This window comes from Poecilia reticulata, chromosome 5, assembly GCF_904066995.2.
Source record: "Poecilia reticulata chromosome 5, P_reticulata-male-v2, whole genome shotgun sequence".
Classification (NCBI taxonomy): Eukaryota; Metazoa; Chordata; class Actinopteri; order Cyprinodontiformes; family Poeciliidae; genus Poecilia; species Poecilia reticulata.
Window position 1 is genome coordinate 32,863,794 of NC_088834.1, and position 26,210 is coordinate 32,890,003.

The 26,210-nt window shown below is 40.6% G+C and overlaps 1 long non-coding RNA gene across 1 annotated transcript; it reads right to left on the minus strand.

Annotated features, from left to right (window-relative positions):
* Nucleotides 1-13,677: 13,677 nt before the first annotated feature.
* LOC103465595 (uncharacterized) lies at nucleotides 13,678-14,029 on the minus strand. Its single transcript, XR_533821.3, has 2 exons — nucleotides 13,847-14,029; nucleotides 13,678-13,761 (listed from the first exon to the last, which is right to left on the minus strand). It is a non-coding gene; the product is annotated as an uncharacterized LOC103465595 (long non-coding RNA).
* Nucleotides 14,030-26,210: the final 12,181 nt, after the last annotated feature.

A 26,210-nucleotide genomic window follows, 5' to 3' on the forward strand; every position in this document is an offset into this window, starting at 1 on the left:
CACACACCTCTGATTAAACCTCTGATTTACAGTTATGTTTTGCATTAACACATTTGTACAGAGCAGCTGTTCATTTAGACTGCAGCATGTTCACAGACACCCAGCTCACACACTGAAGGGACCACAGTTTTTGGCCAAAAGGAAGTCAGAAAAACCTCCACACACACCTTAAAAACCACGCACTGCTTTATCTCTGCCGTTCATCTTTGAGCCATTATTTTAATTGGTCGAGCGCGTGATGTAGATCTCTGCGGCTTTTAAGGAGAAAAATAGTTTCTCTGTTTAATTGATCCTTCCAAAGTTGTGCTGTAAACGCTGTTTATCGGCGTGCAAAATGGCATTAATGATAACTGCAGCCGTGACAGAAATTAATGCATCCATTTAGATTACCTTTATTTACACACGGAAAAGAATATGTTGAACTACATTTTTTTATTTTATTTTTAAGAAAACTGTCTGTAAAACGATTCTTTTTCGTTTCAGTCCCTGTACTGCGTGGGGAATTGTGAGGTGTAATGTCTGGTATTTAGCCTTAAAATGCTATTTAGGAATGACAAGCAGCAGTGGCACCTGCATGGCAGGAGATTCACAGCGTGTTTGATGTCACAGAGCCTCGAAAAAACAGAAAAGGAAATGCAGCTCAACTGCAGAACTGTGTTTTTGCTAGGATTTTATGTGATAAACCAGCTGACAAAATTAAGTTGAAAAGTTGCATAGTGAGCTCCGAACATCAATTTTCAAGTCTTGCCAATTGGATTTTATTTACGGGTATCAAAGTAAACGGACACGCAACACCTTTCACATCTTCCATTTTCAGTTCACTCCACGGCACTTTTTTAATATTTCAATCTTCTAAAAAAATCTGTTGTATTTTAGTGGCAAAACACGGGGAAACAGTCTGAATGTGGATTGTATCTGCAACATGGGCTCCTCCTGTTGTTGTTGATTGCGGGGCCCTCACTGTTCCGGAATGTGTAAATTAATTAGACCATTTGTGAAATGGACATAAAGACAAGCGGGGTTCGGCGGATCCCATTGTCCTTGAGGAATCTCATCCAGGTGTTCAAAGGGGCTGGGAGGTGAGGTGACCCCTTCACGTGCCCCTAATTATCATCTGAATGACAACACGGCCCCGGATCAATAGTTCCCAGTCGCAGTTTGAAGATCGCAGATAAAAAGCCACCTTGTTGTCAAGTGAGAAAATGCTAATGTAATTAACATCCAATAATCCTCTGGAAAAAGAATCCGAGTTTTGGATCTTGGTGGGAGCCGAGAAGAAGGATATTTACAGCAAACACAAGGAGACAAGGATGAGGAGAACAACGCAGCCTGGTAAAATAAGCTTCTTCTTTTTGTTGGAACTTGTTGCAGATTGTTTGCGCGACTCGCTGCGGGTCATGATAAATTGAAGCAGGAGCTGCTTCCTGCCGAGGCCGCGACTAGTGACGAGGTCAATGGACTCTTTAGACTAACCTTCCCCGCGCTGCGGGGCGCGTGTGTGTGTGTGTGTGTGTGTGGCCGGCCGCCGCAGGCCTCCCCGCTGCCATCTCACACACACACACACACACACACACACACACACACACACACACACACACACACACACACACACACACACACACACGCTGTTAAATTATCCTTCATCATGGCGACATAATGCACGCGCTGCTGGAGTTTTTTTAACCATTTTCACCGACAAATAGTTGTTCTTATTTCTTATTTTGCAGCTCCTTCATTTAAAAGCAGTGCGCGTTTTTTTCTTTTGTCATATTTGTTTTTAAGTCTTACTTATTCTGTAGATTTATAATAGGAGTTTATGGGACCGTATGTTCTTCTATACAGTGAAATAGAAGAAAATAGGTATATGAACATTACAACCAAAATTAGCATATGATTAATTGGCTTCTTTATTTAATGACTTTTGCAATAATTGTTCTCTCTCTCTACACACACACACACACACACACACACGCACGCACGCACGCACGCACACACACACACACACACACACACACACACACACACACATATATATATATTAACCTTACTGTAATTTTTTACAGTAGCCTTGCTGGAATTTTATTGCAATTTTACTGTAATTTCTTTAAAATAGCACAGTGATTATATAACATGGTTTCTGTGATTTCATCACATTTTTATCATAATAAAATCACAATAATCCTATAGTAGAATTACAGTAAGTTGTCATTTTACAGTAGTTTATGAAACTGCATACTGCATGTAATAAAATTAAAAGTTTCAATGTGAACTTGCAACAGTAATATTTGCTTCTTACATAGAAATCAAAGTATTGCAACCAAAGTGAAAATACTCTGATCTAAAAACATAACTGATACATTTATCCTCATGGTAACATTACATTGAATATAATTAATTAAATAATCTTTACTAAAACAAAAGTTCCCAAATGTCAAAGTTTCCAAGCAAACTGCATGTCAAAGTCATAAAAACAATGTTTTACCAGCTTTTCATGTAAAACTTGCAGTCAAAATTCTAAATGTCTGTCGTTTTATTCCTTCGAAGGAAGGAAGGGATCCAACAATGTCAAATATTGAAGTTACATATTTTTCAAAACGTTATTGGAACCCCAACAGTACATCTTAAACATTTGGGCAAGTTTAAGACTTGGTGAACAGCCAAGCAAAACCAACATGGATGAGTTCTGAGTTGGTCTCAGTCCTGAACTTCTCCAGAAATCAAAGGGCTAGAAGACAAAGAAAGAAAAACATGTTTTAATACACGAGATTAACAGCACATTAAACTGCATTTATGCATTTAAGACAAGCAGGGAGAAAGGTGGAGTAAGAGCTGTGTGGGCTGCACAGTGGTGCAGTTGGTAGAGCTGTTGCCTTGTAGCAAGAAGGTTCTGGGTTCGATTCCCGGCCTGGGGTCTTTCTGCATGGAGTTTGCATGTTCTCCCTGTGCATGGTGGGTTTTCTCCAGGTACTCCGGTTTCCTCCCACAGTCCAAAAACATGACTGTCAGGTTAATTGGCCTCTCCAAATTGCCCCTAGGTGTGAGTGTGTGTGCATGGTTGTGTGTCCTGTGTGTCTCTGTGTTGCCCTGCGACAGACTGGCGACCTGTCCAGGTGACCCCGCCTCTCGCCCGAAACGTTGGCTGGAGATGGGCACCAGCACCCCTCCCGACCCCACTGAGGGAAAATGGATGGATGATGGATGGATGGACAAGCAGGGAGAAAGGTGGAGTAAGAGAACTGATTGTGTGTAAATGTGTAATTTTACCATTTTAAAAGTTCCATGAAGGAGGAGAATGGAGACACATGTCCACTGCTGTGTTTTGAATAAGTCATCATGTTGTTTTGATGTTACTTTTCCTTTTACAGCTTTTGTTCTTCTTTCTGGGTTCAGGCCTATGAATCGCCTAGAAACAGGTGGGAGACTGTTTAAAATGACCCTTTTGTTTTTTTCAGTACATATTAAATTTTTAGATTAGATGACTGTAATCTGCCAAATATGTTTTGTAAAGGCATTACTGACATAGTTCTCATTCACCTATGAAAAAATATTCTAGGTGGCAAAAGGTGCTGCTGGACCTGCTTGTGCCCTTGATGCTGTTTCCTGAAAAATAACAATGTTCAGTGATATTAGATTTAATTTTAACTTTAACTTAATACTCAGATACAGACAGACATTTCCATAGACAGATAATTCCTCTGTCTCTATCCATGCACTATGTTTACAGACAGAGACACGTTCTGTACCTTCTGTGCCTCGATCTGTAGACCTAAGGATGGTAGATACAGTGAGACACAGACAGTTAGAGTATCTGGGGCAGTGAGAGAGGTGAGGGCTCAGTCTTGACACCCCCCACGAGATGCCACCCTGGGCAGTTACCCATGTCACCCATAGCAGAATCTGGCACTGGCTGATTAATCACTATCCCTAATTTTGTATGCTTTAAATATAAATATGCACACAGCTGTGCAAAGCCCTCTTGCTGCACGCCAACAATTTAAAATCCAAGAAATTATCTTGCATTTGTGGTCTCCCATACTCAATAGCAACTATCTACTAAAAATCTACTACACATCTACAAATGGTACCAAACTTGTTCAGGAGTCAACTAAGATCTATTTGATTAGATCTATTTATTTTCTAGTTCTTGGATGCCCCACCCTTTTATGATACCGCCAAGCATAGACATGAATACATAGCCGCCTCATGCAGCGGGTCGGCCCGTTGCTGCGATACGTCACAGCGTCCGCCATATTGAATGTGGAATATGTGCCAATAAGCTAGTACAAGTAAATGGGCTGAACTTTATAAAGTGCTGTTCTACAAAGTATTTTAAATTAATTCCTGTCATTGACACATTTTCTCACACACATTAATATATTTGGTAATCAAAGAAATGACTAAAGACAGAGTTTCTTTTGATGTGATTATTTTATTGTTTTGGGGCATTTCTGAATAAAGAGCACAATGTTTGATTTGATAGAAATGATTCTGATCATTTTTATATTAACTGTGATGGAGACCAGGGGTTCCATCTCATATTGATTATTGATATTATGTTTATTTACAGTTCAAATGTGTTTTGTATCAGTTCTTTATTTCAGTTACATTATGACATTTAGTAAACATTATTTTTGTTTAGGGAGACTGGCCATCTGTCCTGTTCAGAGAATGTGGGGGAAAATGTCAGTTTGTTTCTGATTGGTTTAATTTGAGTTAATTGTTTGAGTTCTTGCCTTTCTGGGTGTGTCTCAGCCAGGTGGAGCAGAGAGGGAGACAAATGCTCCTGGAGCATACCATCTTCCATTAAGAGGGGTAATACTGAGGATCTATATTTACTTGCAGTTTCTTTTTGATTGACCTTAGATTAGTTTTAATAATTTGCATGCATGTAAATATTGGTTTTCTTGTTTGTCTTTTTTTGATCCCCCCTCTACCTGATGTAAGTGTTGGAACTTGCCTCAGGTATAAATGTCAGCTGCTTTGTTTCACTGTGTCGGTGTAATGATGACCAGGAGCTCCAAATAAATCCACCTCAGACATTTTGTTGCCTCACTTCCTTCATTAATGCAGAGCCTCCGTCAGTCAAAGTGACTTTAACATTGATGAACAGACACACTTTTACAGTGTTTTATTAAACAACATATTTACATAATTCCATAATTTAACATTTCAAGACAAGAAAAAAAATCTTGTATTTATTTTTTATATATTATTGATACATGACTTTTGATTTATTAGTCATTGTCAAACATTAAACTACATGTTTTTCTTACTTTTTTCTGGGAAAAAAAATTATTACAGTATGCCAACTCTGCTATTGACAGCAAAGAGTGAAAATAACTAACAGAGTAAATTATTTTTATTTTATTACATAAGCTGTATTAATACACTAATACTTCAGATTGAGATATTTAAAAATACACAAAAAGTGAAAGAATAAAACATGTATTTCTTATACTGGGAACACTGGTCACAGGCTTCAGTCTGCTGGTCACACTGGGAGAACTCAATGACTTCTGAGACGTCCTGGTTCACAGGCTAAAGCCAAGAATAAAAGAGAAATTATCCTAAAGTGAAATAGAAAATACATAAATGTTTCCTTCACATTCCGAAAAAGACATTTTCAGCATGTTGGGCTCTGACTCGTAGCATCTTTATAGCTAAACACCGACATGGTGAAGCTGAGCTGGAAACAGACTGAAGACCAGCAGCTCCAGCTCTGATCCTGACTGACCTTTACTCACTAAATCCTCTGGTTTTTAACCAGCTTCCCCTCTAACAGCGGTTTCTCATCACCTCTCTCTCATTAGAAAACAGCGTGAAAACGTTAGCTGCTACGCTAACAATCAGCGGTTACTTCGGGCCAATTTAACTACATAAATATTTTTCAGTTGTTTAGAAGCGAATTTCTGGCTTTAAAGTCAAGTAATTCTGATCTTTCATCCTTACCTGTGAAAGGTAATGCCAATGAATCCAGTTTGTTTCGTAAAACAGTTGAAACACAGCAAAGGACTTAGAGCTCCGATCGCCCTGCTGCCACATAGAAGATGGCGGACGCTGTTACGTACGACTCAGCGCTCCATGAAGCGTCTAGTATTCATGTCTATGGTGGCGGGAGCTGAAGGACTATGGACTATGATTATGGTTTTACCTCCCTTACATTACAGATATCTCAAATTGTTTTGTGACTAGATGTTTTAGCAATTTAAGATATCTCTATTTATATTTCGACTAGACAAAATAACTATTTGTGATATCTCTAATTACATTCTGACTAGTCAAAATGACGTCATATTTACCATTGACTTGTATGGAGACTTAAATTCAAGATATCTAAAATTAATTACTAACTATCTGAAATACACATTTCAGATATCTACAAGTAAATTATGACTAGTCATAAAGTAAATTCAAGATGTCTCGATTTTGGTTTTGACTAGTCATAATTCATAATTAATTAGTCATAATTAATATGAATTAATTTTTAGGTCCCCTCCGCCGCACTATTGTTAGAACAATGGTTCAGTCCAAAGTGTAGGAGGAGCAACAGCTCCGTTAGAGCCAGTGAAGTGAGGAGCTAGCTTAGAGGTTCTCAACGTGGGCGGTACCGCCCCCCAGGGGGCGTTCAGAGTATGGCAGGGGGCGCTGGCGGACATTTTTACAAAAGGGGGGCGCTGGGATGTCTTTGGGGGGCGGTTGGTCAAAGATAAACTTTACACCTTAAATGCACAACAATACCAGTTTAGACTTTGAGCAACTTGGTAAAACTGTATTGTGTAACATTAAATCATGCTTGGCTGCAACGATGGCAGCTCTTCTTCTATGCAGTGTTTGTAGCTTCTGTTAGCTTCTTGGCGCAGCTCCGTTCTCCTGCTACTGCTAGCTAAAATCACGATACCCTCACTGTGTATCCCTCTGAAAAATGAACCCATTGAAATAAAGAAATGAATAAATCCCTCCATGGGTGATACCACGATAGAGAGCGTTCATTTTATAGCGTTAACACGGTACTGTAAATGGTCCGGTATGAAACGGGGTGATAGAACAACACAGCACTTTCACATTTCAGCAATCAGAATGCAGAAATTGTTTCCGTTGTTTAAAAAGGTTTATGTCAGTCTGCCTTTTCCCCATCGATACGCTTCCCGACCGCCCTGCACCTTAGGGGCTTAAAAAAAAAGACGTTCACAAGGCGCAAAAACAGCAGAAGCGGGACATAAAACGGAGCGACGAACTAGATGTGAATTATGGCATAAAAACAAATAGTCCGATGCTGAACAGTGAAAAAATCATCACATGATGTGAAACACATCATGGCGATTATGTGATGATGAGTGAAGATTACTGATGGTCAATAAATGATAAAATAAATCTAGCAACTGGAAAGAAACTAAAGTGGACATAGCAATAAACCAAGAGAGGATAAAACTAATCAAAGGAAACTAAATGGAAATGAATGAAGAACAAAATGCAAGAATAAACTAAGAAACTAAAGTAAATACAGAGGAATAAACTAGTATGGAAAGACCTTTCGAGCAATCATTAATACAGAGACTGTATGGCAAGAATAAACAGACACTATGTCCAGATAAAATGTAAAATAATATTGTTGAAATGTCATGGGTTTGTTGAGACCACATCTAGTACTGAGAATAAATATATCTTACAGACCATAACAGTAAAGAACTGATCACTTATTTATGTTTTTAATTATATTTGACATATTTATTTCTTCAATATTATTTTTCATGTCAGTGTTAATGTCATGAGGCTGATGACTCCATGACACTTTCAATTTGACTCATTAGGATTTGATTAAGAACCAGATTTGTTCTTTGTCATTTCTGTCCAGTAAAACTATTAATCTATAATCAATAGACAGGTCTATATAAAGATATAATCCATGTTTCTGTTTCATATTTGTATGGCATTAAAAGGACCTGGAACTTTTGTTTTTCCACTGAAAGCTCTGGTTTGCACAATAAATGCCATGTGGGTGAAATTTTATGGCTGATACTCTGATGTCCCATTCTCCTGAAGGCAGCACAGAGCTGCACCACCAGAAACTGACAAACACTGAAGAGAAGAAGAGCTATGATTAATGTAGTTACAGTTCTATCCATGTTTTAATGCTGCAGCTCAGTCGTTTTGCAAATAGATCAAAGTTTAAACTGGCATGTTGTTCATCTTTTATCTGGTCATTTTGTGGAATATTTAACAACTAGAAAATGGCACAAAATAAGAATATTTTTTCCACTCTGATTAGCTGCTGTTAGGCCTACTGATTTTAACTTGAATGTTCATTGCATTTTTCGTAGACACCTGTGAAAATAATTTCTATTCCCATGACTTTTTGTTCTCTGGGAAATTATTTTTGATGATAAATACAGAAACAAGCATAAAAATCAAAACATCTACAATAGTGATAGTAATGTTAATGATAAAATAATAGTCAGGGCAAAGTAGCCTGCAAATTCTTTGGTGGGGGGCGGTGAGGGACCTGTATAAACTCTGGGGGGGCGTTGGCCCAAAATAGGTTGAGGAACACTGAACTAGCTGTTAACTGGCTCAGCAGCACAAACAAAAACCCTCCAGTAAGTAAATACTTAAAGCAAAAGACATGAAAACACCTTTTATTTACTTTCACTGCTCAACAGAAATAAACACATTGACAATAAAAATCAGTTCACAGTTCGACATTTCATTACTTTGGCTGAATCATGATAAACTGCAATAGTTTTTCATGATTCAGCCACCTTATGCCTTGGAAATCAAAACTAGCAGAACTTCTATATTGCTTTCATAGACTTAGCTCCTTTTTCTGTTGGAGGTAGGGTTAGAGTTAGACTAGGAACCCTAACCCAACCCCCTTACTGTATTTTCATGCTGTAGTTTTTACAGCCATTTGTTACACTGTATCTGAAAGTCCAAAGTCAAATGTTCGGACTTGACATTCACCAAACGTTGTCTGAATGTTCACTCCGAACATTCGCTCAATATGGGAAAATTCATGACTAATATTTTTGACAAAATCTCTATTTTTGTATGTATGTATTTTAAGAATGTTATTCTATCTTTCAACATTCTCAAAGTATGTTCAGAACGTCAGAACATACGTTCTGAATGTGGTCTGACCGTCCATGTGTGACGTTTGTATAAAATACAGTTAGTAACTTCAATACCGCATTTAGGCACTAAGGGGCACCACACCCGGCTAAATATTATCCCCTTCATTCAAATAACGGTTTTAAATCCGATTTTTCTTAGGAGGGGCCGTTTACGACAAAATCTATGTTTTGCCTCATACACACTACTGTGAACAGGAACAACAAACATTACGAACTGTAACAGTGTAACGATGAACAGAACAGGTAACTTATTACACAGCACTTTGGACAACCATGTTGTTCTCAAATGCTTTGTAAATAAACGTGACAAAAATAATTATTCTGTCAGAACTCTGAAGACAGAATGGGTCATAGAGAACGTGGAAACATCACACTGGTTAAACCAAATAGATGAGCACGGAGATGACTAGGAAGCTTCCGTGCAAATGTCCTCCACAGACATTCCTCCACACAGAACTCTGATGCCCACTTTCTGCATTTTGTTACAAATATGCGCAAACCTCCATGGAAGTAACCCCTCTGGTGGAGTGAGCTCTAAGATTCTCTGGAGGATCCAATCCAGAAGAATTGTAAGCCTGTGAGATGACCTCACACAACCAATGAGAAAGACGCTGGGCGGACAGAAGATGCCCCACTGAGTTATCTCTGTAATGCACGAACAGACTCTGAGAGCAATGCAGTGCAAACGTGTGCGCCACATAAACCAGTACTGTCTTGTTCAAATATGTAGATGAGATTCAAAGAGGTCTTCCCCAAGGCCTCCTCCCGGTGGGACGTGCCCGGAACACCTCACCAGGGAGACGTCCAGGAGGCATCCTGACCAGATGCCCGAGCCTCAACTGGCTCCTCTCAACGTGGAGGAGCAGCGGCTCTACTCTGAGTCCCTCCCAGATGACCCAGCTTCCCACCCTATCTCTAAGGGAGAGCCCAGCCACCCTGCGGAGGAAGCCCTTTCGGCCGCTTGTACCCATTATCTCGTTCTTTCGGTCATGACCCAAAGCTCATGACCATAGATGAGGGTGGGAACGTAGATCGACCGGTAAATCGAGAGCTTCGCTTTTTGGCTCAGCTCTCTCTTCACCACGACGGACCGGTACAGCGCCCGCTTCACAGTAGACGCTGCCCCAATCCGCCTGTCGATCTCCCGTTCCCTTCTTCCCTCATTCGTGAACAAGATCCCCAGATACTTAAACTCCTCCACTTGAGGCAGGACGACCCCCCTGACCTGGAGAAGGCACTCTACCCTTTTCCGGGTAGAGTGCCATGGCCTCGGATTTGGAGGCACTGAGCCTCATCCTGGCCGCTTCACACTCGGCTGCGAACCGCTCCAGTGAGAGCTGCAGATCACGTTCCGATGAAGCCAACAGGACCACATCATCCGCAAAAAGCAGAGATGCGATCCTAAGGCCACCAAAACGGATCCCCTCAACACCTCGGCTGCGCCTAGAAATTCTGTCCATAAAAGTAATGAACAGAATCGGTGACAAAGGGCAGCCTTGGCGGAGTCTCACTCTCACCGGAAACGAGCCCGACTTACTGCCGGCAATGCGGACCAGACTCTGACACCGGTCATACAGGGACCTGACAGCCCGTATCAAAGGGCCCGGTACCCCATACTCCCGGAGTACCCCCCACAGGGCCCCCCGAGGGACACGGTCGAACGCCTTCTCCAAGTCCACAAAACACATGTAGACTGGTTGGGCAAACTCCCATGCACCCTCCAGGACCCTGCTGAGGGTGTAGAGCTGGTCCAGTGTTCCACGATCAGGACGAAAACCACACTGCTTTTCCTGAATCCGAGGTTCGACTATCCAACGGACCCTCCTCTCCAGGACCCCTGAATAGACCTTACCAGGGAGGCTTAAGAGTGTGACCCCCCTGTAATTGGAGCACACCCTCCGGTCCCCCTTTTTAAACAGGGGGACCACCACCCCAGTCTGCCAGTCCAGGGGAACTGCCCCCGATGTCCATGCGATATTGCAGAGTCGCATAAGCCAACACAACCCTGCAACATCCAGAGCCTTAAGAAACTCCGGGCGGATCTCATCAACCCCCGGGGCCCTGCCACCGAGGAGCTTTTTGACCACCTCGGCGACCTCGTCCCCAGAGATTGGAGAGCCCATCCCAGAGTCCCCATGCTCAGCTTCCTCAACAGAAGGCATGTTGGTGGGATTGAGGAGGTCTTCGAAGTATTCCGCCCACCGGCCCACAACGTCCCGAGTTGAGGTCAGCAGCGCACCATCCCCACTATAAACGGTGTTGGTGCTGCACTGCTTCCCCCTCCTCAGACGCCGGATGGTGGACCAGAATTGCCTCGAAGCCGTACGGAAGTCTGTCTACATGGTCTCTCCAAACTCCTCCCACGTCCCGAGTTTTTGCCTCAGCGACAACCCGAGCCGCATGCCGTTTCGCCCTCCGGTACCCATCAGCTGCTTCTGGAGTCCCACAGGCCAAAAAGGCCCGGTAGGACTCCTTCTTCAGCTTGACAGCATCCCTCATCAAAGGTGTCCACCAACAGGTTGGAGGGTTCCCGCCGCGACAGGCACCAACAACCTTGCGGCCGCAGCTCCGATAGGCCGCCTCGGCAATGGAGGTACGGGACATGGTCCACTCAGACTCAATGTTTCCCACCTACCCTGGAACGTGTTCAAAGTTCTGCCGGAGATGGGATTTAAAGCTCCGTCTCACAGAGGATTCCGCCAGATGTTCCCGGCTTACTCCCCCACCACCGGAGCCAACTCGTCACCAGGTAGTGGTCAGTGGACAGCTCCGCACCTCTCTTTACCCAAGTGTCCAAGACATACGGCCGCAAATCCGATGAGACGATGACAAAGTCAATCATCGAACTGCGGCCTAGGGTGTCCTGGTGCCAAGTGCACATATGGACGCTCTTATGCCTGAACATTGTGTTCGTGATGGACAATCCGTGATGAGCACAGAAGTCCAACAACAGAACACCACAAGGGAGTCCCCAGGAGGGGCACTCTCCAGTACCCCCTCTAAGGACTCCAAGAAGGGTGGGTAATCTGAACTGCCGCTTGGCCCGTAAACACAAACAACAGTCAGAACCCGTTCCCCCACCCGTAGGCGGAGGGAGGCTACCCTCTCGTTCACCGGGGTGAACCCCAACGTACAGGCGCTCAAGAAGACAAAAAAGATCATCCTCAACTTCAGGATAAAGAGGACAATCCATCCAGGGCTGAGCATAGATGGTGAGCAAGTGGAGAGGGTCAGCAGCTTCAGATTTTTGGGAGTCCACATCTCAGAGGATCTCACGTGGAGCTTCAACACAGAAAACCAAGCAAAGACTCTTGTTTTCTGAGAACTCTCGGCGGTGTGGTCTGTCTAAGGAGCTGCTGACCAGATTCTGTCACTGTACACTGACTTACTGCTGTACAGTGTAGGTCAGGGGTCACCAATTCCAGTCCTCAAGGGCTGCCATCCTGCAACTTTTAAATTCATCTCTGCTCCAAAATGTCTGAATTCCCTCACCAGCATTCATTCCTCTCTGAAATAGGCTGGAAACTAGCAGTTTATTTGATCCAGGTGTGGTTGAACAGAGACGCACCTAAAAGTTGCAGGATGGTAGCCCTAGAGGACTGGAGTTGGTGACCCCTTGTGTAGGTCCTCCAACTGTACAGAAGCAGACAAGAAGAGCTTGTAGAGGGTTACCAAAAGAGCACAGTAGATCATCAGATCCTATTTGTCCATTATTAAAGGCATCTACTAAGCCAGGGGTGTCAAACTCCAGTCCTTGAGGGCCAGTGTCCTGCAACTTTTAGATGTGCCTTTGCTGCACCACACCTGAATAGAACAATTAGGTCATTAGCAAGGCTCTGGAAAATTTACCTACACAAGAAGGAGGTAATTAAGCAATTTGATTCAGGTGTTTTGTACCTGTGGCACATCTAAAAACTGCAGGACAGCGGCCCTTCAGGACTGGAGTTTGACACCCCTGTACTAAGCTCACCTGTTCAAGTGGGCAAAGAGCATACGAAAAGACCCTTTTCACCCAGGACGCTGCTGCACTTCTCCATGCTACAGCATGTAACTTTAACAAAATAATTTTTTTTAACAATTTGTTAAAATTGCCATTGTAATATTAGACAATCTATGAAAAATAAAGCTCTTCCATCTCCTCCCTGAGCTACTATTGCTGTCTTAAATATTGCACCACTCCTGGTCAAAAACAAGCAATGTTGGGAGGAGGGTCTTAGCATTGCCAGTCAAACTTGTTAAGTTAAAAAAAAATTTTTTTTAAATGTTATATATTGCAGCTTTAAGTAGAGTGAGTGCAGGAGACAGTCAATCTGAAGATCCTGAGGGACTATTAAAGACCGCCATGACTAGACATACAAATTCATTGACTTTTAAAATGAAAAATTCCTTTTTCTTTAACTGTAAACTTTTATACTTTGAGCAATTCTGCACTTTTTTGTTGGCAGTGTTATTGCTCAAGCAATCAAATGTAATTATAGTGCCTTGAGTATATGTAACCGGATCCTTTTCTGCGTTGTGCTGGTTTTTGAGTGAATGGACCGTGACACAGTTTCTTTCAAGCGGATGATTCTCGGTTTATTTCTGACGAAAATACAGACAAAACAACCGTGTTATAGGCTGCCCGCTCCAAGTCCTACACAAAAGTATATAACAAAAATTAACTTAAAGATCTATAAATAAACTGAATGTATTTAGATGGAAAAATGGAAAGCACACACCTCTCCCGCAGGACAACATGTCAAAAGGGGAGGGGCTAAGGGGCGCAAACAATTTAAAGACAATACCACAGAAGAAGAAATAAAAGGGAGGGGCTTCCGATCTTAAAGTAACGCGGTTAAAACAATGACAGAGGTGTTTCAGTAAGATAAGGAACAAGTCAAATAACCAAAAGAAGACATTTTGAGTAATTATAATAAAAGAGAAATATAACCAGGTTACACATACAATGACAATAAAGTTCTCTGTCTGTCTGTCTGTCTTACTGTGGTCTGTCTATCTATCTCACCAGCTAGTTGGCTAGATAAGTGTGGTTTATGTCCTCGGATACAGTCTAATAGCTAGCTATCTTCCTATAAAATTCTCTATCTATTAGACTGTATACGTGGACCCCCAGTATCACTGACATGCAAGCTACCTGACTGTCCCTGATTTGCAAACAGGCTGAAGAGCTCAGAAATGTGCAAGTTGCAGTCTTGCACAAGACTCCGCTGTTAAGACTGCAAGCTAATGAGGCAGATTAGTCATTGAATTCATGTGTAAGGACACATCTAAAAGCCGCAGGACTCTGGCCCTTGAGGAATGCAGTATGAGACCCTCTGCCTTAGTCTGTTGAGTATTGGAGTTAACTCCCCTTGTGGTACCACTGGGTTAAAAGAAATGTGCTAGTAAATGAATAGCAGATGAACAATGGCTGTTCAATGTTGAATCTGAAACTTAATTAATTGGCACGTCATGCTGATTTTATTTACTTTTTAATTAACTCATTTGTGGGCCGGACTGAAATCAACATCCTCAGCAGGCATAATGTAGTTGGTCCCGATCTGCCAGAAATGTAATATAATAATCTAAATTATGCTGTCGGTAGTAGCCTAATCATCTGAATATTATCTTTTTTTTTTTTACCTCAGAATTTGTCATTTAGTGAAGGTAGTATCATGTCTCTCTGTGATCATTATGGGCTATATCAGTGTTTCTCAACCTTTTTTGGGCCAGCGCCCCCCCTAGCCTTTATCCAGGTCCCTCACCGCCCCCCACCAAATAATTTGGTGGTGAGGGGGCGGTGCACTGACTATTATTTTATCATTAATATTACTATCACTATTGTAGTTGTTTTGATTTTTATGCTTGTTTCTGTATTTATCATCAAAAATAATTTCCCAGAGAACAAAAAACTCATGGGAATAGAAATTATTTTCACAGGTGTCTACGAAAAATGCAATGAACATTCAAGATAAAATCGGTAGGCCTAACAGCAGCCAGTCAGAGTGGAAAAAATATTCTTATTTTGTGCCATTTTCTAGTTGTTAAATCTTGCACAAAATTACCAGATAAAAGATGAACAACATGCCAGTTTAAACTTTGATCTATTTGATCTATAGCGACTGATCTCTGCAACATTAAAACATGGATAGAACTGTAACTACATTAATCATAGCTCTTCTTCTCTTCAGTGTTTCTGTCGGTTTCTGGTGGTGCAGCTCTGTGCTGCCTTCAGGAGAATGGGACATCAGAGCATCATCCATAAAACTTCACCCACATGGCATTTATTGTGCAAACCAGAGCTTTCAGTGGAAAAATAAAAGTTCCAGGTCCTTTTAATGCCATATAAATATGAGACAGAAACATGGATCATATCTTTATATAGACCTGTCTATTGATTATAGATTAATAGTTTTACTGGACAGAAATGACAAAGAACAAATCTGGTTCTTAATCAAATCCTAATGAGTCAAATTGAAAGTGTCATGGAGTCATCAGCCTCATGACATTAACACTGACATGAAAAATAATATTGAAGAAATAAATATATCAAATCTAATTAAAAACATAAATAAGTGATCAGTTCTTTACTGTTATGGTCTGTAAGATATATTTATTCTCAGTACTAGATGTGGTCTCAACAAACCCATGACACTTCAACAATATTATTTTACATTTTATCTGGAAATAGTGTCTGTTTATTCTTGCCATACAGTCTCTGTATTCATTATTGCTCGAAAGGTCTTGCCATACTAGTTTATTCCTCTGTATTTACTTTAGTTTCTTAGTTTATTCTTGCATTTTGTTCTTCATTCATTTCCATTTAGTTTCCTTTGATTAGTTTTATCCTCTCTTGGTTTATTGTGTTAAGGAAGAATTTTTATATTACAATTAAATTTAGCAAAACTCTGGCTCTGATACTTCCTTTTGATCCCGGGTTCTCTCGCGTGGCCACGTGTGGGGACAAAAACACAACAAAGTGTTGACGTCACAGAATTACAGGATTTAATCCAATCAGAAGAAAATATAAAATAGTACAGGAAACTAAAGAAAGACAGATACAAACATTGTTACCTGAGACAAGAAGACAAAGACATATCAAGGACGTCCTTGGAGAAAGAGCTGGTGCAGAAGTTAAATAAATCAGCTTTTTTCTGAATTGTTTCCCTTGTGCACAAACTTTTATACCTGTAGGTGTGTTTTCCTCTTTAATGTATTCAAATAAGGCGTATCTCTACTTGACCAATTGGAAGGCATCTCTGGCCCTTTTAAATTTTAGAAAAAGTCCCGCAGTTTGGTCGCAAGATCAAACACCTTTTGTTAAATAAGGTAGAAGCAGACTCTCTGAATTCATGGTGGTTTATGGTTTTCACAGATCAATGTGAAAAGCTAGAACTTCCTACTGATTGTTTCCCAACAGACAAAGAGCAGATCAGAAGATCTTGGCAAACAATCTGCTTTAACTACAGTAAAATATATCAATAGGTCAGAATATGTTATAAATTTTAAAACTATAATTATGGTATTTCAATCAAGTCATGATAAATTCTAAAACTAACTTATTTTAAATGTATTTTCTTAACACTATCCGGCCTCCTGTGGCTCTACAGCCATCTGGGCAAAAAGAAACAAATGCAGGAACCTCACAGGTAGCTGTGAAATTCTGGTTTCTCTTCTGCTCTGCCAGGAACAAACCTTTAATACTGTATTTTAATTCAATGAAAAGTTCTCCAAAAACCCAATTTGTTCCTCTGCACTCAGCATCTCCAAAGTTTAGTTCTGATATCAAACCAAAAGCAATAGATAATAAACAGAAAATAATGAAGTACAATTCCTGTTTCTAATTAGGAATTAGAAACAAATAAGAATTAAGACATTCATTCACCATAAACCTAAGTATTTTCTAATACTAAACAAAACATTTTCATGTGATTCTAATATAGTCAGAAATAATACAATTTCAAATACATTCATCATTAACTAAATTAATTCTAAAACAAGATAATAGAATTTTAGTCAAAACATGTTATTAATAACTAAGAAAAATGTCTTACAAATTAAATGTTAGTGATTTAAAACATTTTATGTTATATTCAGTTTTTGCACCATGTCAGATGTTAGTTCTGGAAGACTTCTCATCCTGGTTACGTGAACCGACCAAAGTTCCCTTTCTCAGAGTAATTCAAGTGATACTGTCCTCCACCTTCCTGCATATGTTAATTTATGACCTCCTGTCTTTAATGATAAGACTCCAGGGGTCTGAGCCGAAATTCTCCTGCAGATTCTCTATTCTCCTTTGTACTTTAAATACTTCGGGTTTTAAATCACTCACACAAACCTGTTCAAACTTAAGAAATTCGTTCTAAAAGGTTTAAACTGTGTTAAACACTCAAAATAATAATTTTTCTCAACAGTCCCCCTTTTGAGGTCTGAGATACACAGACCTCACAAATAAATTGATTAGGCCTTCCAATATAGGAACAAAAAAATTCCGTGTACTAGAATACTAAAACATTGGCCTTCTTATACAGTCCCCCTTTTCAACAGGACCCCTCAGCTCCACATCCCCCTCATCTGCAGCACCACAGTAAAGCATCTGATAGGGAGGCGGAGCAGGTGGGCCTCTGCTACCCTTAGCAGTTTTATGCATTCCAAATTAAACTCCTCACCGTACCTGTAGATGATAAATTTGTTCTGTCCAGTAATTTAATACTCACCTGAAGTATTGCAAAAATTTGTAACAATCTCAATTTAAATGTAAAAATACCTATTAACCTTTTAAAAATCCTATAACTCAATTATTGCAAAACAAGCAAAACACATTACAAATCATCACCCAAAAAGGATAAAATGGAAAAATGACTGAGGTACACAAAACTTACCAAAGATGGACACTAATCACAAAATCAATACTGATCATAACAATGACAATCCTTCAACAGTGTAAAAAGCAACACCAAAAACAAAAGCTGTCAAGGAAAAAAAAATTAGAACACATAAAAATCAATTACACATTTCCTTTTTTTTACAGAATTCAATAATAGTCTTAGAGTCTGTGTCTTTCTTCTTTGTCTTTCCTCAAAAACAAAAGAAGTTCTTCGTCCAGAAATGATCTAAAAATACGCGCGAAAAAAGAAACGAAAGTTCATTGAGTTCGCAAGAAAAGACGAAAATACGCAAAAGAGAGAAGATGTGTTAACGGTGATGATCCTCTTGTAACTTGATCCTTTGTGTAACCTGATTTCCTCGTCGGGTTTAAACCTCAGATTCCCACCTGAGTGTCCGTTGCTCACTGAAAATTGGATTTATTGTGCCAATATAACAGTGAGTTTAAGGAGAGGGTGCAATCTCCTTTTCTCAATATAAGGACACCGGAAACAGGAGTATTATGCCTGTCCGGGCCTTTTAAGCCTCGAATTCCAGGAATTAGAAGTGGTCATGGCAGGAATTGCTGATCCTCCTCGGTCCTGGGAAGTGCCTGCAGACGCTCCTCGTCTGAAGTTGCAGATCTTCTTGTACGTCTCGGAGCGCGTTGTGGCTCCTCAGCTGTTGTGCAGTGACTCCAATGGAACCAGGTGTCTCCTTTCCCTTGCAGACGGACAGCATGAGACGTCCTTTCCACGACTTGGTATGGTCTGGTGAAGCGAGGTTCAGACCACTGTCTTTTGATGACCTTCAGCCACACCCAGTTGATTCCTGGGACCAGTCCTGAGCCTGGACGGTCCTATGACGTCTGGTATTTTGCAAACTCTGTTGCCAGAACCTGTGACTCACTAAAAACATAATTATGAAATAAATGTGCAGGTTCACCTGTCCATTCTGGAATCCGAGTGCAGGTGCTGGAAACATCCTTCTTGTGTGGAGCTCATATGGACCCTGTTGATTTGTTAATGGACATTCAAACAAACATCCAATAATAAGCAATGCATTTACCCAATTTAAATTTAGACTGTGCACAGTTTATAGCCAATTTTGTTTTATTTACTCTCTCAACCTTGCCTTGTGATTGGGGTTAATATACTGTACCGAATAAATGGGTCAATCCGAGCATCTGTTCCACATTCTGCAGATCTTGATTCCTAAAAGGAGTACCATTTACTCACCTGATCTTTGTTAGAAATCCATAGCGTGGAATGTAATGATTGATCAAGCAGAATATGAAAGCTTTGCTGTCTTCCTTTGCGCTGGCCACGCCTCCAGGTATCTTGAGTATTGCATCCAGAGGGATTAATACCTACCAGCGTCAGCATATCTATCCTTTAACCCCGTCTTTGAGAAAAGATGCCACCTGTGCTCCAGGTTTTCATCACCTGTGAAATCCTTTCATGCCAAGTCCATAGACTTCTTGAAGAACCTGGAGTCTCATATCAGGAGAAAGAATCACCTTACCATTCAGTCCTTGTCAGAGTCGGTCATTAACTGACTCCTTATTGCTCATCAGAAAGCTCCAGTGGTGACACTCCCTTTTTGTGTTAAAATATCTTGTACAGATGATTCTATTCCACCTGCTTCAGTTCTAATACTTACCATTTAAAGGAATGACAAGAATCAAACAGCCTTCTTGGCTGTGTTTGTCAGTGGCAGCGCCTTCAGCTGTCACTCTTGTCCTGCTTTCTTCATGACCCCTGTTTCAATCACAATAACAAATTAACACAGAATAATGCTTCTACCAATTCCATTTCCGTTCATATTTTATGCGTTTCTAAGAACCCTGCATTTGTTGTCTTCTATGTTTTTGACTAAAGTCCCAGTTAAACGTCACTAAGCTGAAGTCCTAAAAAGGAGTGTGGGTTTTAATATTTGTATCTTTTTTTTTAAATCTCTCTATCTCACTGTTTACTCAATGTCACATGCTGTTTTATTTCAATTATGTAAAGCACTTTGAAATGCCCTGCTACTGAAATGTGCCACACAAACAAAATTCAATTTATGGATTGGTTCTGTTCCTGAAACTCACTACTTAAATCTTAAAGTAGTGCATATGCTGTTTTTATTTCATATTTACAACATATTTACAACAGGAACCGTCTGTGTACAGACTTCTCAAATCTTTCACTTGTGGCACTCAGATGTGCTCTCCCCCTGTTTCTGATGCAGAACTGTGTGCACTCAGTTCAGCCACAGAAACATCCAAACTAAATTGCAAATGGCAACAAGTTAGAGCCAATCGTTATCAGGATAATCTAGGAGCATAGTTCCTACCATTCCTAGTCATACAAAGAAAGTGCAGCATGTCCACCACAGTCATATCCCGGGGTGATTCAAACTCACAGCTCTGTGACTTGCAGACATCTAAATGATTTGAAACAACAAAAATGAAAATGAAAAAAATATCAAAACTAAAAGAAGCTCTGTTCTGAAGACTGACAGCTCAGATGTACACAGTGTATAACACTCACTAACTGATGTGATAACAAGTATGTGCAGCCTTTATCCAAGACACAGTGTAAGTGCATTAACAAAAATTATTCCTTTCTTTACTGAATAAAAGCTTGACCTCTAATAAGTAACACTCGGGCCAGCTTCTGTTGTCCCCTCCACTGCAGCAGACTTATGTAAACGACCAAAAGAGGAGGACCTGGTTAAAAATCAAAAGCAACAGGTGTGATGTCAGCGTGCCCAAGTCAGTGGGACATGTGGCCAGAAACTATATTTCATATGTTCATGGATGGAGAAGAAAAAGCGAGGGCAGGAATATACGTCAGTCTAGAATCAACAGGGAGCATGAAATTACACATCCCAATAGCTAAGCTATGAGCCAGAGTGCAGAGCAAAAGACATAAGGCACTGCCACTTCTAGCGTGCTTGAGTCAACTCATGCACCAGCAACAGTTATTTAGCCACAAAAGCCATGTTCAGGCACTACCTACTAAGTTATCTACCTCTCCTGGAGCATTCTGTCCAATTAAATGATTTAAACAGGGTGGCATGGGAAAGGTCAAAATCAGCCAGAGAACACAAGTGTTCGGATCTAGGGTTTCCAAAGTGAAGCAGGACCAAAGCTTGGTGTGTTCTTCGTGTCAGCTGTCAGCCAGTGCTCCATGATAACTGCAGCAGAAATGTCCATGTGTAAAATCATGCACAAGCGTGTGCAAAATGTGGCGACAGGCAGAGTCCAGCGTACTGCAGAGAAAAGAACCACTGATTTATTCAGTCAGAGAGGTCAGTGTTCAGTATGGAGTGGCCACTCCTGCAACACCACAATGGCAACAAATGTCCATCATTCTCACGTCGATCAGGAGATCTGGCAGTGATCTCAGATCAAAAGGTCTGCGTGTGTCAATATCGTCCAGCTTGTTTGCACTGTGCATCACATCATGGGACCGACGCAGGATCTGGTGCTTCTCTTGGCAGTTATATGTCAGCCGTACTGCCTCCAACAGAATATGAAGCTGTGTGGGCATTGTCGAACCCAGTGGCCCTGTTCACCACAAGAAAAACACATGTCCCTGAGTTCACACCTTGTTGACCCTTCCCTCACACCTGAGAAACCGGGTTCGTCTCCTTTTGCCACGCCGCTGGAGCTAAATTTGCAAGATGCAGCTGCAAATGCGAGGGCCAGAATGTGTGCTGGAGCATGACCCGACCCAAAACAGGTGAAAATTTCTGATAATGCATCAACTCCACCTGCATTTGTTTTCATGTTTCATCACTTTGTATCTAGCCTCTTTTATCTGAAGCTTAAGCAATTGTTTCTTTACCGCTCCAGCACATCACCTGAGTTCTCTCCGCATCCTGAAACACATGCAAATGATGTAACAGATGTTCTCCACTCCATGATCACAACCTATCAGCTCCCGATTTTGGGTCATCTTTTCAGCTACAGAAGAAGGGACACCAGCTAGGATGGCCTGACGAAATTGTTCCCTGCTCTGAATGATTAGCCGGATGTAATCCCGTATGTTTAATCCAGATTTAATACCCCTGTCCAAATAGAGTCTGGGACTATTAGTAAGGTCCCAAGTAAATTTTGGAATAAACAAAGGAGCCAAGAGGGGGAAAATCCCTACATCTGAGCTCTGTTTATGGAGATGAACTGTTCCTTGCCAAAAAACCAAGCAACGAGCCCATTCGTGCCTGATCTGCTCTGCCTTCTCCAGGTTTTTAAAAGCGGCACCCTTAGTGAATAAACCAGCTTCACGAAGGTCTGACCGGGCTGCAGTCTCATCCGCGACTGCCCGTTTCAAAGCCTGACTTAAAATTAGGCCCAAAGGCATTTCGGTATTTAAAAGTTTATGCTGTTGTAATACTTCCCGTTTCAAATCGTCTGCCGTCACTTTAACTGTGTTCCACCCCAATTGTTCCAAAACGCTAAGTAAACCTGTGATCTGTTCATTCAAAGATTTCCACGGACCTGAACAGAAACTCAGAATCTTATCATTTAACAAATCAATATCCATATTTAACTTAACACAAGATCCGCAGCGCAAAACACGAATTCAAATCCACACAAACAGCAGTTTTCAAACGCAGCGTCCCACTCACACTGATTCGCTCACACAGCGCCACAGACACACAGAGCTCTTTACATACAAACAGCACAGATACAGAGAAAAACCGAGAACAAGAGAGACAGGCTCAGGTAACAGGAAAAACGAAGAAAAGAGAGGAAAAAATTTTGAAGCCGGCTAAAATATAGTTCTACTGCAACGCAAGAAATTCCCAACAACTTCTACATTTTCAACAACTTCTACATTTTCAATTTCAGAGTCGGGTCAAAACTCAATTTCAATATGTTCTTCCATCAATCCGCCCAGCTACATAATTTACGAAGAGCCAGCGAAGAAGGCGACATCAAAACCCGGCCAAATAATAATTTATCAAAAGTCTCTTAAATCGCCAAAGCGACAGACTCAGCCAATTTAACCCTTAAAATTATCAGTCCTTGAGGAACGAGCAAATTCCCTGGCCGAATCAAGCCAATCCTACAACTAGAACACACAAAATTAAATCCAATTAAATTTGTTAGTTTACAGGCACAGTAACGTTCCTGTAGGCCACAAATTAAAGCCTAGCTTGAGACAGAGACTGCGCCGTTTCCCTGTTTGAGCCCGCCACCGGCTCCCTGTAGTGTGTATTCATTCATTAACATTAAACTATGTTTGCTCTTTTCGGGGGAATTTTCTATGACATTGCAGAGAATTCCATAATTCTGCGGCGTCGCACAGCAAAGGGAAGTCGGAAGGGTCAAACGAAGCGGCGCCGCCCGCAAACTTAACACAGGCTTACCAGACCGCAGCGTCAGACCCAGACGAATTAAAAAGTCCCCACAGGCGCACGTCCGAAACTTCGGAACCGGTACGAGCCCCCAAATGTTAAGGAAGAATTTTTATATTACTGGTAAATTTAGCAAAACTCTGGCTCTGATACTTCCTTTTGATCCCGGGTTTTCTCGCGTGGCCACGTGCGGGGACAAAAACACAACAATGCGTGTTGACGTCACAGAATTACAGGATTTAATCCAATCAGAAGAAAATATAAGATAGTACAGGAAACTAAAGAAAGACAGATACAAACATTGTTACCTGAGACAAGAAGACAAAGAAATATCAAGGACGTCCTTGGAGAAAGAGCTGGTGCAGAAGTAAAATAAATCAGCTTTTTTCTGAATTGTTTCCCTTGTGCACAAACTTTTATACCTGTAGGTGTGTTTACCTCTTTAATGTATTCAAATAAGGCGTATCTCTACTTGACCAATTGGAAGGCATCTCTGGCCCTTTTAAATTTTAGAAAAAGTCCCGCAGTTTGGTCGCAAGATCAAACACCTTTTGTTAAATAAGGTAGAAGCAGACTCTCCGAATTCATGGTGGTTTATGGCTTTCACAGATCAGTGTGAAAAGCTAGAACTTCCTACTGATTGTTTCCCAACAGACAAAGAGCAGATCAGAAGATCTTGGCAAACAATCTGCTTTAACTACAGTAAAATATATCAATAGGTCAGAATATGTTATAAATTTTAAAACTATAATTATGGTATTTCAATCAAGTCATGATAAATTCTAAAACTAACTTATTTTAAATTTATTTTCTTAACACTATCCGGCCTCCTGTGGCTCTACAGCCATCTGGGCAAAGAGAAACAGATGCAGGAACCTCACAGGTAGCTGTGAAATTCTGGTTTCTCTTCTGCTCTGCCAGGAACAAACCTTTAATACTGTATTTTAATTCAATGAAAAGTTCTCCAAAAAGCCATTTGTTCTTCTGCACTCAGCATCTCCAAAGTTTAGTCTGATATCAAACCAAAAGCAATAGATAATAAACAGATAATAATGAAGTACAATTCCTGTTTCTAATTAGGAATTAGAAACAAATAAGAATTAAGACATTCATTCACCATAAACCTAAGTATTTTCTAATACTAAACAAAACATTTTCATGTGATTCTAATATAGTCAGAAATAATACAATTTCAAATACATTCATCATTAACTAAATTAATTCTAAAACAAGATAATAGAATTTTAGTCAAAACATGTTAATAACTAAGAAAAATGTCTTACAAATTAAATGTTAGTGATTTAAAACATTTTGTTATATTCAGTTTTTGCACCATGTCAGATTTAGTTCTGGAAGACTTCTCATCCTGGTTACGTGAACCGACCAAAGTTCCCTTCTCAGAGTAATTCAAGTGATACTGTCCTCCACCTTCCTGCATATGTTAATTTATGACCTCCTGTCTTTAATGATAAGACTCCAGGGGTCTGAGCCGAAATTCTCCTGCAGATTCTCTATTCTCCTTTGTACTTTAAATACTTCGGGTTTTAAATCACTCACACAAACCTGTTCAAACTTAAGAAATTCGTTCTAAAAGGTTTAAACTGTGTTAAACACTCAAAATAATAATTTTTCTCAACAATTGCTATGTCCACTTTAGTTTCTTTCCTGTTGCTAGATTTATTTTATCATTTATTGACCATCAGTAATCTTCACTCATCACCTGCTGCGCCTCCTAATCGTCATGTGTTTCACATCATGTGATGATTTTTTCACTGTTCAGCGTCGGATTCTCTGTTTTTATGCCATAATTCACATCCAGTTCGTCGCTCCATTTATGTCCCGCTTCTCTTGTTTCAGAGTTTTGCGCAATGTGCGCGTCTTTTTTTTTAACCCCCTAAGGTGCAGGGCGGTCAGGAAACGCATCGATGGGGAAAAGGCAGACTGACATAAATCTTTTAAAACAATTTTTGCATTCTGATTATTGAAATTTAAAAGTGCTGTGGTACCGTTGTTCTATCACCCCTGTTTCATACCGGACCATTTACAGCACCATGTTAACGCTATAAAATGAACGCTCTCTATCGTGGTATCACCATGGAGGGATTTCTTTATTTCTTTATTTAAATTGGTTAATTTTTCAGAGGGATACACAGTGAGGGTGTCGTGATTTTAGCTACCAGTAGCAGGAGAACGAAGCTGCGCCAAGAAGCTAACAGAAGCTACAAACACTGCATAGAAGAAGAGCTGCCATCGATACAGTTGCAGCCAAGCATGATTTAATGTTACACAATACAGTTTTACCAAGTTGCTCAAAGTCTAAACTGGCATTGTTGTGCATTTAAGGTGTAAAGTTTACCTTCGACCAAACGCCCCCCAAAGGCATCCCAGCGCCCCCGTTTTGTAAAAATGTCCTCCAGCGCCCCCTGCCGTCCTCTGAACGCCCCCTTGGGGGCGGTACTGCCCACGTTGAGAACCGCTAGGTTATACAATGGTAGCCCAGGATGGAAAACTCACAAAATCTGACAAATAGGTCTATGTACAGCATCCTGAAGTTAAAGGTAAGTGTAAATTTCTACTATTGCTGATAAGCCTTTATTATAACTAAAAAAAATAAACATGTGACAACCTAAACAGGGTCCTCCACGAACCCCACACATATTAACTAGAGACATTTAGCCTTTCAAAAAATGGATAGACTTTGCCACCCTGAAATGTACAAAAATGGTCTGGCAAATGGACTTTGAGACAAGAATGCCATAAATATGTAAAAATAGTGTTTTGTCTTTCCTCAATCATCTTGGCAGAAAAACTTTCTTTAGTCTAGTCATAATCAACACATCCAAGTAAATAACTTTTTGGGCATATTGCCCAGGTGAAAAAAAAGTG